At 45.9% G+C, this 12,023-nt stretch overlaps 1 long non-coding RNA gene across 2 annotated transcripts in view; it reads left to right on the top strand.

Moving 5' to 3' along the window:
* Positions 1 to 12,023, top strand: part of LOC110300474 — a 63,537-nt gene that overhangs the window by 48,435 nt on the left and 3,079 nt on the right. Inside the window, exons 1-2 of one of the 2 annotated variants that reach the window (XR_003837432.1) lie at positions 8,781 to 9,496; positions 9,681 to 9,802. This is a non-coding gene — a long non-coding RNA (uncharacterized LOC110300474). Of the gene's footprint in view, positions 1 to 8,780; positions 9,497 to 9,680; positions 9,803 to 12,023 lie in introns of those variants that run through there. The other variant, XR_003837431.1, reaches the window with a different exon arrangement.

The following is a 12,023-nucleotide window of genomic DNA, read 5'->3' as shown; positions in this document are numbered from 1 at the left end:
TGCATGTTTGTGTGTGGTATATATATGTATGTGTGTGTGTGAGTGAGTGTGAGTGTGTATGTGTGTCTGTATGTGTTACTGAAGACTGATTAAACCCAGGACCCAGCACATACCAGGTAGAATGTGCTCTACCATTAACCTATATCCCTGGCCCCTTTTGCTATTTATTTATCTATTTATTTTAAAACATCCGAGACACTTTATCTTGTAAAATGGAGTAAGGAGGAGAGTTATCCTCCTACCTCGGCTCTTCTGAAGTAGCTACGGTGGCAGGTCTGTACTACCTGGTTTAACTTGGAGAACATGCACACCTCACTGGGAAGCAACTTGGAACTGGTTCCTGGGGGGGGGGGGGTTGGGTTAAGGTTTCCTTTCTCTTCTGCTGACAGCACTTCCGCATTAAATTCAGTCGTCAGCAAAAACAGAACAAACTGAGAATAAAGAGGCCGGAGGGCCCTTGTTGCACAGTAAGGGTGAGTCATGGAGGTGTGAGCAAGGCCACTCACCTCCTGTGCCTAAGGCATAAGAAGAGGGGGAGAGGGTCACCTAGTAAGGCCACAGAAGTGGGCATGGTGGGTCTGCCTTAGGAGCTTCAGATGAGAAACGTGTTGTCCCCCCAGAGTTTAGAAGGCAGTAATAATCTGGGCTCAAGGCCAGACTGCATTTTACACTTTAAACTGTCAAGCACTAGTAATTCCAAACAATGTTAGTGATAAAATCTCCCCGTCTGGGCAGCTGGCCTTTCTGCCCCTCTCAGGGCACATGAATAAATGGGGGTAAAGGCACAGAGACCAAGTTGTTTTTGCACTAGAGGAGACAGGTACTCAAGGGATCTTGGGGTCCAAGAGTCCTGTGAGAAAGAGGAAGAGAGAGGGGAGTGGGCTCTCAAGTGGAGCCTACCTTGGGGCCTGGATCACGTCCTCTTCAGAGGGAAATAGGTTAGCAGACAGCCCTGTAAACCAGGACTCACAACCCCCTGCATAGAAAGATGCCTTCTCCTTCCAAACACCCCCACCCTGTCTTCTTCTGCCTCTTCAGGAGCCATTCTCCTGAAGACTGAGGCTTACCTATGGGAACAGGTTTGTCTCAGCCTTGAAATCAACGAGTGAGATGAACAGACCTGTGTCCATTGAACAGATGAGAAAAACTGAGGCTCCAACAAGAGCCAGGGACTCTTTCTGCTTTCGAAGCAAAGGAGAAGGGTTGTGGATTCATTTAGCCCTAGAGTCTGCTGCCCCTAAACCACAAAGGCCCTGGAGTTTCTGGGTGAAGCCTACTGAGGAGGTAACAGGGGTTCTTTTCATCTGTTATTTTAAGGGGTGCACAGAGTCCAACCCCCAGACTCAATAGGCCAGCTTTATGTTATTCAGAACAACACAGACAAGTCATCTGTGAGAAGCCTTGAAGTGCACCATGGCAGACAGGCAGAGAAACCCTTTACAGACAATGCCTCTCTCAGAGTGGGGCTTTCCTGTGTGGTATGGAAGGCTCCCTGGTACAAAGTCTCTCTAAGGCAACAAGTAGACACGTGTCCCCTTCTGATTCCTGGTTCCTGCTAGAGGCTGGCCTAACCCTGAGGCCCACTCAACCAAGTGCTTCCTTGTTCCCAGGGAGTTATTTAGGTGTAGAAACATCCTCTCTTGAGGTTTGTCTCTCTCATATACTTCTCTGGCCCCAAGCCTTGAGGAAACCCCAGGAAAATGGGAGGGAGGCCCTTTACAGGGTCAGCCTTGCTCAAGGAGAACACGGAGTGAAAAAGGAACCTTGTTCTGACTCAGGAGAAGTCTCTTGTGTCCTCTAGGCTCCAGCCTGAGCTGCGGGGCTGTCCTGAAGGAATAGCTAGCCCCTGACCACAGGCCTGCTGGGGCTGGCCAAGGGCCCAGGCCTAAGGAACAAAAAGCAAGTGGGCTGGGAACACCTAGGGCCTCAAGATGACCAACATGCCAGACAGTGGTGGGCTTTCCCCCCCTGCCTCTCTTAGAGTTTGGTTTCTTCCAGATTCCGGATTCCACAGATGTCTCCCTTGGAAAAAGGAAGCCGTGGTCTGACTGGGTTATTTATGTGTGTGGCCTCATACAGTATCTGCCTTTGTTCCACAGAGCAGCAGCCTAAAAAACCAGCTGGGAAGGGGCACTGTGTGTTCAGCGGCTTGCACAGGAAATTGGAAATCGGAGACCGCGGGGATCAACCCCCCTCCTCCTCTGACTCATGCTTAAACAAACCCAACACACCCCCGACCTTTGCTCCCTGCATCTGCAGCAGGCCCTATGCACCAACAGCTCCCTCGCCCACCTTTGCTGGCACAGGGCTCACTGGCTCACTGAAGGTCAGCACACAATCAACTTCCTGAGGGAGAGAATCCTTAGATGTAAGCCAAAGCTGCGACTGTTTTTTTTTTTTTCCCTTTCCCCTGAACAAAGTGAATTCTTAATGTTCAACACCCCCCTCCCCCTGAAATGTCTCCTCCATTATATTCATCAATGCAGAGATAGAACATTTGGCAAGATTATTTTAAGTAGCTCTCCAACCTGTGATCATAATTTAAAATCAAGGAATTTGCTGAGCAGCTGTAGTGAAGAACAAAGGGCCTGGGGGGGGGGCGGGGAGGGGAAGCTGTGGCAGCTAAGGCCTGGGCTAGTACCAGAGCCAGCTGTAGACGTGGAGTGTGCACACAGTCTGTGGGGAATAGACCTTGCTGTCCTGTCTCACTGGAGTCTCATCTGCCTGACCTGACCTACTACACACAGCTCTTGGAGATACATAGCTGGTGAGGGGGGTGGGGGTAGCGGTGGGGGCTAGAGCAATGGCTCCCCTGAGTAAAGTGCTTGCTGTGTAAAGAGGAGGCCCCCAGTACCCACATAAGAAGTTATGTGTGGTGGACTGCAACCTGTAAACCCAGTGTGAGAGTAGGAAAGCTGGAGGACCTGGGGCCTCAATGACCAGCAAGTCTGGCTGTGGGAATCAGTTCTTTCCTACCTGTGCAGCCCAGGAATTAGACCTAGGTTGTCAGGATCCACATATCATTGAGCCACATATCATTTAAAAATTTTTTAAATTTATTTATGTTTTATTTTATGTATATGAGTACACAGTTGCTATCTTTAGACACACCAGAAGAGGACATCAGATCCCATAACAGATGGTTATGAGCCACCATGTGGTTGGTAGGAATTGAACTCAGGACCTCTGGAAGAGCAGCCAGTGCTCTTAACTACTGAGCCATCCTTCCAGCACTGTCATTTTCTTTTAAACTTACTTATTTTATGTATATGAATATACTGTAGCTGTCTTCAGACACACCAGAAGAGTGCATCGGATCCCATTACAGATGGTTGTGAGCCACCATGTGGTTGGTGGGAATTGAACTCAGGACCTCTGGAAGAGCAGTCGGTGCTTCTAACCGCTGAGCCACATCTCCAGCCATTTTCAAGATCTTCACCTCATCTTTGGGTCTCCTGCTGCACCTGAAGCTCCTCCCTGATTAGCTACACACTGGACGGCCCTTGAGATTGCAGGATTCACACCTCTATCTGCGCCAGGACTGGGGTTACTGATAGTTTAAGTGGGTACTGGGGATCAGAACTTGGGTCCTCATGCTTGTTTGGCAAGCACTTTCTCCACTCTCACATCTCCCAGCTCATTGGTCACCCAGAGCTGCTGCCGGTCTTCCCTGAGGGGCATAGCAAAGAGCTCTGGACACTGTTGTGTGGCCAAGCCTGTCACGCTTGGGAAGCTGATATTCAGCTCGGTTGCTCCCCCCACCCCCCACCCCCGCCGGCTCACCCCAGCTCCGCTTTCTGAGAAAACAAGGCTGAACTTTGCTCAGCCAAAGCCTAATTTCCCTGAGGTCTGCTGTTTGTTTGCCAGCCCTCCTCCCTCCAGCTGCTCAACTGTTGACCAGCCTCCCTTACCCCGTTCTCTGCTTCCTCAGCTCCAGTACCTACTTCCTGGAAGGCAGCCATATGGGGCCCAGCAGATGGAATGTAGGCCCTGTGCTGGTGGCTATGATCTGCTGGGCCTGACTCTACAACCGAGGTACCCAGGCAGACTCAGTGGATGAGCTTGGTACCTTTGAGGCCACTGGGCCGAGCAGAGATGAGCAGTGCGGCTCCAGGGCTCCAGGGCTTCGGGGTAGCTTTGCTTGACACACACTTTAGGTTCCTTGCAGGATGTTAGAACAGAATGGGGGTGGGGAAATAAACATAGAGAGATAGACAGACAGAGACAAACAGAGAGAGAGAGAGAGAGAGAGAGAGAGAGAGAGAGAGAGGAGAGATACACATAGAGGTGGTGGTAGGAAACAGAGAAAGACAGACAGACACAGAGAAAGAGAGAGAGACAGAGAGAGAGCTGACAGTAATGGAAGACCAGTGATAATGAAGAACAGCACCTTTCCAAAGCCATTGTGTTCTAGAACTTTCTTCAAACTTTCCTCCTCTTCCTCCTCCTCCTCTTTCTCCCCTCTTCTTCCTCTTTGTCTTATCCTCCTCTTCTTTCTCCTTCTCTCCTCTTCTTCCTCTTTCTCCTTCATTTCCTCCTCCTTTCTCTTTTAATTTTCATTATATTTTATTTATTTGTGTTTATGCCATGTGCACTGTGTCTCTGTGTGTTTGTGTGTCTCTGTGTTTGTGTGTCTATATGTGTGTGTGTATGTCTGTGTGTGTGTCTCTGTGTTTGTGTGTCTGTATGTCTGTATGTGTCTCTCTCTGTGTCTGTGTGTGATGGTGTGTGTGTGTGTGTGTGTAGGTCAAAGGATGACGATTTTTTCCACCTATCATCTGAGTCCCAAGGTTTGAACTCAAGTCATTTGGCTTGGCAGCACTTCTGGTTGAATCATCTTCACAGCCCCCAACTTTCTATCATCGTATCTTTCCTGTTTCTCTTGGCTTCTCTGTTTCCATAGAAATGACATCTGTGGTCCTTTGGTCGTTATGCCCTTCTAGACTTTGTTTTGGGCTCTCTCCTCCTCTGTCACACCCCAAATTTTAACTGGTTGCTGATGTGGCTCCCAAGAATGTATAGTATAAGGCGGCATTCTCCATGACAGTCCTACTGTGTCACCTAACACCCTCACACCAACAGTCTCAGCTGGGCCATAGAACGGGCTTTGATTTCCCGGAAGCACATTTTTAATAGCTTGATGTAATTCCTTTGTTTGTTTTTCAAGACAGGGTTTCTCCGTGTGTAGCCACAGCTATCCTAGAACTTGCTTTGTAGACCAGGCTGACCTCAAACTCACAGAGATTCTCCTGTGTCCGCCTGCCACATGCTGGGATTAAAGGCATACACCAGCACGCCTGGCAACTTGATGTAATTTTTTTTTTTTTTTGGTTTTTCGAGACAGGGTTTCTCTGTGTAGCCCTGGCTGTCCTGGCACTCACTTTGTAGACCAGGCTGGCCTCGAACTNTCACTTTGTAGACCAGGCTGGCCTCGAACTCAGAAATCTGCCTGCCTCTGCCTCCCGAGTGCTGGGATTAAAGGCGTGCGCCACCACGCCCGGCTTGATGTAATTTTTAACATTTAAAAAACAGGAAAAAAATTTCAAAAGTCTAGATTTTTAGTTTATCCTGCATCACCACTGGGCTTACTCTGTGTCCACTGGTCTCTGCACTGCACCCCATCTGTTCTGAACAATAGCTACATCGAAGCATGCCTGTCTTGGCTTTGGGGCTGGGAATTAGACACACTGATGAATAGGATTATAGTTCCTCATCTTCTAAACCACCTCACCGATGGACCATCTGACCCATCCTTCCAGGCACTTTAGTTACGCCCTGGGTAAGGTATCATCTTCCTGGCAATTATTTCCCACCTCTGTAGACTCACAGACGACCATGTTTTTCACAGGTGACCATGTTTCTCACAGGCACATCTTGTCCAGGCTTCTCAAGATCTTTCTGTCTCCAGGAAGCCTTGCTCATGCATTATTGCAAACACAGAGGCTATATGTCCCTCAGTGCCTTGACTTCTATCTTTCCCTCCTCCAAGGCCTCTCTGATCCTTCCTCCCTCTCTCCTTCCCTTCTTTCTTCCAACCCTTCTAAAGATGTACAATAAGCAACCCTAAGACAGGCTTTTAAGATAATGACCTCTCATGTCCGTATCAGCCGGGTCAAGAATTAGACTGTCTTCCCTGAGCTCCTGCCTCTTCTCCCATTCTGAACGCCAGAGGAAAAGTCCCTTGATTTTCTTGTTCTTCTATCAAAATGTGTGCATAAATAGATGCTAATTGTAGTTTTATTCTGAATTGCCACTGGGAGCTGCTAATATACAGAACTCTACGGGTCCACTAGCTCCTGGCCGTCAGCCATGTTGGAATCCCATGTTGGAGTCCCAGCTGATTTGACTGGACATCATGGTAGATATTGAGAGAGACATGCCAGTGTCTCCCACAGTGACTCTGGGGTTATCTTAGACAGATATGTTGCTATTTGTATATTTTCAAGGTAAATGTGTTCAATTTTATAATGTTATAGCCTCCTGGGAATTGAACTTTTATAATGAAAAGAGATGCTCTTTATTCCTGGTAATACCTTTTGCTTTATATTCATTGAGTTGTTATTCTGTTTTACTTTAAGAAAGTAAGTGTTCTATGTACACGTGTGTCTGTGTGGGTATGCACATGTAAGGGCAATGCCTTTGGAGACCAGAAGAGAGTGGAGTTACAGGTGAGTGAAGCCAGACTTTTTACACGGGTGCTGAGGGTTCAAACTCAGACCCTCATGTTTGTGCAGCAAGCTCTCACACCCATGGAACCATTTTCACAGCTCGGAAAGATGTTGTTTCTGTCTTGTGTTACTTGCACCCTCGGTATGGCTTTCCAGTGCTGTTTTTCTGTCTTTAGTTTCTCATTGACAGACTTCTCACTTTCCCTCTCTTCGGCTTTCCTTGTTCCCTCTCAAGCAGGCCTTTCACGGTATGACCTGGTGGTCTTTCTCTTTATATTTGCCTAGCATTGTAAATCATTTTCAATTTCTCCCTACACGCTAGAACCTCTCCTACAAACACATTCAACTGTCTTCTATACAAACACAGCCAGCTTCTTATTCCTGCGGCCTTCCCTCTTTTCTAACCAAGAATCTAGAAGGTACTTCTTTTGGTGAAAATTCTTGCTAGGACAGTTTATCGACCCTTATGTTTCTTTCCACCCTGCTTCAGATCCACACTGACAAGCTCGGATCAGTGTCCTGTCATGATGGATTAGCTCAGCCAGGAGAAGTTTACACATCACTGGAGAAGTGTGAAGGGGGAGTGGGGATGGAAAAAAAGTCGAGACGCAGGAAGAGATTTATAATGTTTTAAACTACACAGCCCAGCCCGGAACTTTCCATAAAAACTTACTCCTCACTCTGCCTGTTCCTCACTTTTATTGCCAGAGTATCTGAATGGGCAACCCAGGCTTGCTGTTTCCATTACTGAAGCACACACTTGTATTTAAATGGTGTGAGAACCACCCTGCTTGCCCAAGTACGGTTTTAAGAAACAAAACGGAACAGGGTCTTGTATAGCCCAGGGTGGCCTTCAAGCTCTTTTTTTTTTTTTTTTTTTTTTTTTGTAGCTGAGGATGACCTTGGACTTCTGATCCTCCTGCCTCCACTTTCCAAGTGTTGGGATTACAGGCATTCTCCACCATGCCTGGTTTCATGAGGTGCTGGGGATTGAACTCAGGGCTTTATGTAAGTCACATTCCCAGCTCTATGGCAGGTTTCTCTTGGTCCTTATCCTGTCTGGTCCTTTAAAGAGTTTGAATCTCTCTCTCTCTCTCTCTCTCTCTCTCTCTCTCTCTCTCTCTTTCTCTCTCTCTTTCTCTAAAACTCTGAAACTCTTCTCCCCTAGGTGCTGGGAGGCTTGAGACTCTGGGGTCTCCCAACTTCTCCTTCCATTCCTCCTTCCACTTCCTATGGTTTCTTGGTCCTCTTTTGGCTTCTCTTTCTATTTCTTATTATGGAATCCTCCCATCACTTCTTTTGATGCCCAGAGCTACCCTTCCGGCCAGGGCCATTCAGTAGGGTTCTACTCTTGCCTTTCTTGATGACTGTTGTTTATTTCTTCTGTGTGTCCTAGAAGCCCTTCAAAATTATTCTTAAAGTTGAGTTCATAGTTTCCACCCACAGACTTCCTCTTTCTTGTAATCCCCCCCACCCATGTGTGAGTATCATAATACAACCCCCACTCCGCTCCCATTTTATCCCTCATATTAGAAACCTTTTCTCTTATCTCTGTTTCTTCATTCTGTAGACTTCACAGGATTCATTCAGATGTCTCAGTTCTAAAAAGACAAAACAAAAGAAAACAAAACAGGACCTTAAAATGCATATATGGAAAAGAGAAGTGTATTTCAGTAATGAGAAACATGGGTCAAATGTGGGTCTGTCTAGGACTAGAGGGTACTACACATAACACTTACAAGTTTTGAGGTTGCTTTTCCTCAGCCATAAGATGGGAGTAAGGCTCATTAACTCACCAGTTTATTGACTGGATTAAATGATTTACAAATATATAAAATACATATTGGAGATGGTGTCTTCTATACAGTCAAGTTCACAGTAATCACTTTTCCCCCCTCAGTCTCCAGAGTGCTGAGATTACAGGCGTGATCCACCATGCCCGGCTCATTAATGAAAACGTTGTTTCATAATGTAAGTTTCTTAAGAGCAAGGTTCTGTTTGAGTTAATCAGTGTAGCTCCAAGTGCTCACTGAATAGTGATCAAATGAGTAAATGAACACAGCATCGTCTTCCTAACTCCATGCCTGACAGAAAAGGCAAATCTCCGTCTCTCGTCCTGTTTAATGATGCCTGGTTACAAGTCATCGCTAATTTGATGTTTTTGTTCTATTTTTGCCTGGTTGAATGGCTTAACTCCATATCGAATGGCTGCTAGGAAGGGAGAAGAAAACACGAACTTCTAAACCCACTCAACCTTAGCTTGTTGTTGGTCTCCCGCAAGCTGGCATGCCTGGTTAATTGTCTAGTAGTTTAACGTTGAAGACAACTAACTGTCCTTGATCATCATCAGCTCCCATTGCCTCTTTTCATTTTTGCTTTATTTAGGTAACTGCTTCACCCCTTCACCTCTGATCTTTATTGAACAGTCTCTTGAGTTCCAGGCAGCCATCTGGTCTACGCCCCTACTTTCGTTTTTCTGCTTTCACCTTCCTCCTCCTCTTTGGTCTTAAAGGTGGGGAATTTTGGCTGCTGTTGTCCTGAAAAACTAGCCCTCAGCTGGAAAGCAGCCTTTCTCTGAACACACATCAGGCCCGGCGCACCTGTCTGCTGGCATGGACATGCCAGGCACTTGTCTCCCTCGTGGCCCATCAGACACAGCTGAATACTTTTGGCTGATGCACTTGCAATTTGGTTATTCATTTTCTGCTCTCAGCTGAATGTAGACCACCTGGCCATAGCTTGGCTCACCCACTTCCTAGTTCTGGCAGATGGAGTCTGGCATCCACAGTGTGTTTCCTCTTTCCCTCCTTTTCCACTAACTCCATTAGGTAAGTCTTTTGGGGGAAGAAAAAAAATGGAGATGAGGAATGGGAACGCAAGGTAGTATAGAATAGCTAGGACAACCTCAAAATATTTCCTTTGGGGTTTAAAGACATGCTATCTCCTTGAGCGTACTTTCTAATTTATCTAAGATTTTGAAACAACTTTATTTTTTTGTCTTTACCCTGATAGACTGAAAGCAAAGGCGCTAAGGAAACCAAGAATGAAGTGGCAGATATGGGCCATCATCTTTGAGGGTGTGAAACACGATTGGAAACCCTATCTTGGTGGCCCTCTTTAGCTTGGATCATGTGGTTAGTATTTCAAAACCCTTTGCCATCCTTGGCTACACAGTAAAACTAGCCTGGGCTACCTGAGATTCTGTCTCAAAAGAACCACAAATAATGATGATGACGACGACGATGATGATAATAATAAGGAATGAGGCTAGAGCATGGTATCTGCGTCATGCCCCACTGGGCTCATCTATTGCTGCTTTACCTTGAATTAAAATTTCTAACAGAAACAGCGTCACCTTCCCAGAGACAGTGAAAGGGTCCTGTGTTGATAATAGTCAGCAACTGTGTCAGATGACATCAAAGGCCTTTTGTTCTTCTACTCCAGGCACTGAATAACCACCATAGAAACTGAAATTTGAGGGGAAAAGCCTTGGCAGGATAGCCCTGCACTGTTTCTCAACTGTGCAGAACACACACTCATACCTTCCAAAGGTACCAGAACTGTGTCTGGTGACTACCTTATTCCCCTCCAAGTCCCTGACGAATTCCTGCCTGCTCCACTCTAAAAGTAAGACAATTGCTCCCAGAGGATTCCATGGCACATTGAGCCCAAATTCGCTCAGCCTCACTACTGGCTTTTGTTGTTCACACAAGGGATGTGACTAGTCTCTTGGCAGAGATGGGGGCTGTAGGAAGTATTCAAGGAGTCTTCAATAGGCAGTTCCTTTCTGCTACTTGCATCCAAGTCTAAGCCATTCTGTCATTATTTCCTTTAGTATATCCATAATAATCATGATATAATAATTCAAGATGAAATAGCTAAACTTTCTCAAGGTGTAGGAAAAATAAGAGCCCTGAGACCCTTGACACTAGCTCGGATATATAAAAGGGTCTAGTGGATGCATATAGTGCTAATGGGCCCTTCTGTAATAAAAGCAAGTAATGATTTCTTTTTTTTTTCCATCTTTGGAAAAAGTTGAAGGAGACCAGGAGTCAAGTAGTTTCAGCCCTTAAAAAATAGGACTATCCAAGAAGAGATTAAAAGGTAGGGAGGTGGTTCAGTTAGTCGGGTGCTTGTCTTGCAAGCACAACAACCTGAGTTCGATCCCCAGAACCCATGTAAAAGAGGATGAAGACAGCAGATGAGTGATGTTAACAGCCAGTCTAGCTTACAGGTAGACCAGATGCCAGTGGCTATTCTAGCTTACAGGTAGACCAGGCCAGATGTCAGTGGCCATTCTCACTTATAATCCTGTCCCAAAAATCCTGAGGAATGACACCCAAGGTTGTCGTCTAGCTTCCACATACATACATACACATACAAAATCACAGCTTGGCAGAAGAGAAGCTAAGACTGAGACCTGGATCTGATGAGTATTCCTGAGGTAAACTTTTTTCTTCTTTTAGGGAGAGCCTCCATGCAATCTCTATTTTCCATGTGGTACTGGATATAAAAGCCAAGGCCTTGCATATACAAAGCAATCCTCTGTCGTTGAACCACAGCCCTAGCCCTATTCAAAGTCTCTTAAACTTCCCACGAACAGAGTCGTGTTTCCCTTTTTTAGGTCTGATTTGAGCAGGCTGTAGTGCTGATACAACCCAGCACCTGAGAGGATCAAGAGATCAAGGTCATGTGATAGCCCTGACCTCAGAACAACTGACCCTGTGACGGAAGTTCCACTTAGGCTGTAGAACTCAGCTTGTAGACAGCACCACCTGCCAAAATTAAAACAAGGGCCTGGTACATCCCCAGATCATATATTTCCTGGGAAATCTCTAAATGTATTAACTCTGCTTTTTAGCGTCTGTAGCTCCCCTTCTTGCTAACTGTTCTTGTTAATTGAAGTATGTCAACCCAGAATACGGTTTTTGTGCTTAAAAACTCACCTAGAGAAAGGCTTAGAGCTACCTGAACACCTAGTGTAGTCACAGACTGGCTAATAAGGACTTTCTATTGGCTTAAGCCCATTTCCTAGAGTTCTCTGGTGGATACCCCACATCAGTTGCCCTCAGTTATACAGTGAGTTTGAAGCCAGTCTGAATTACATGGGAGCCTGTCTCAATGAAAAGTGATTTTTCGTAAAACATGCTTCATAGATGATTCTTTTACTGAGAGTTTGGGTTTGCTTTTTTCCTTTCCTTTCCTTTCCTTTCCTTTCCTTTCCTTTCCTTTCCTTTCCTTTCCTTTCCTTTCCTTTCCTTTTCCTTTCCCTTTCCCTTTTCTTCTTCTTCTTCTTCTTCTTCTTCTTCTTCTTCTTCTTCTTCTTCTTCTTCTTCTTCTTCTTCTTCTTCTTCT

This window comes from Mus caroli, chromosome 8 (assembly GCF_900094665.2).
Source record: "Mus caroli chromosome 8, CAROLI_EIJ_v1.1, whole genome shotgun sequence".
Classification (NCBI taxonomy): Eukaryota; Metazoa; Chordata; class Mammalia; order Rodentia; family Muridae; genus Mus; species Mus caroli.
This window is presented reverse-complemented; position numbering and strand designations above follow the sequence as displayed.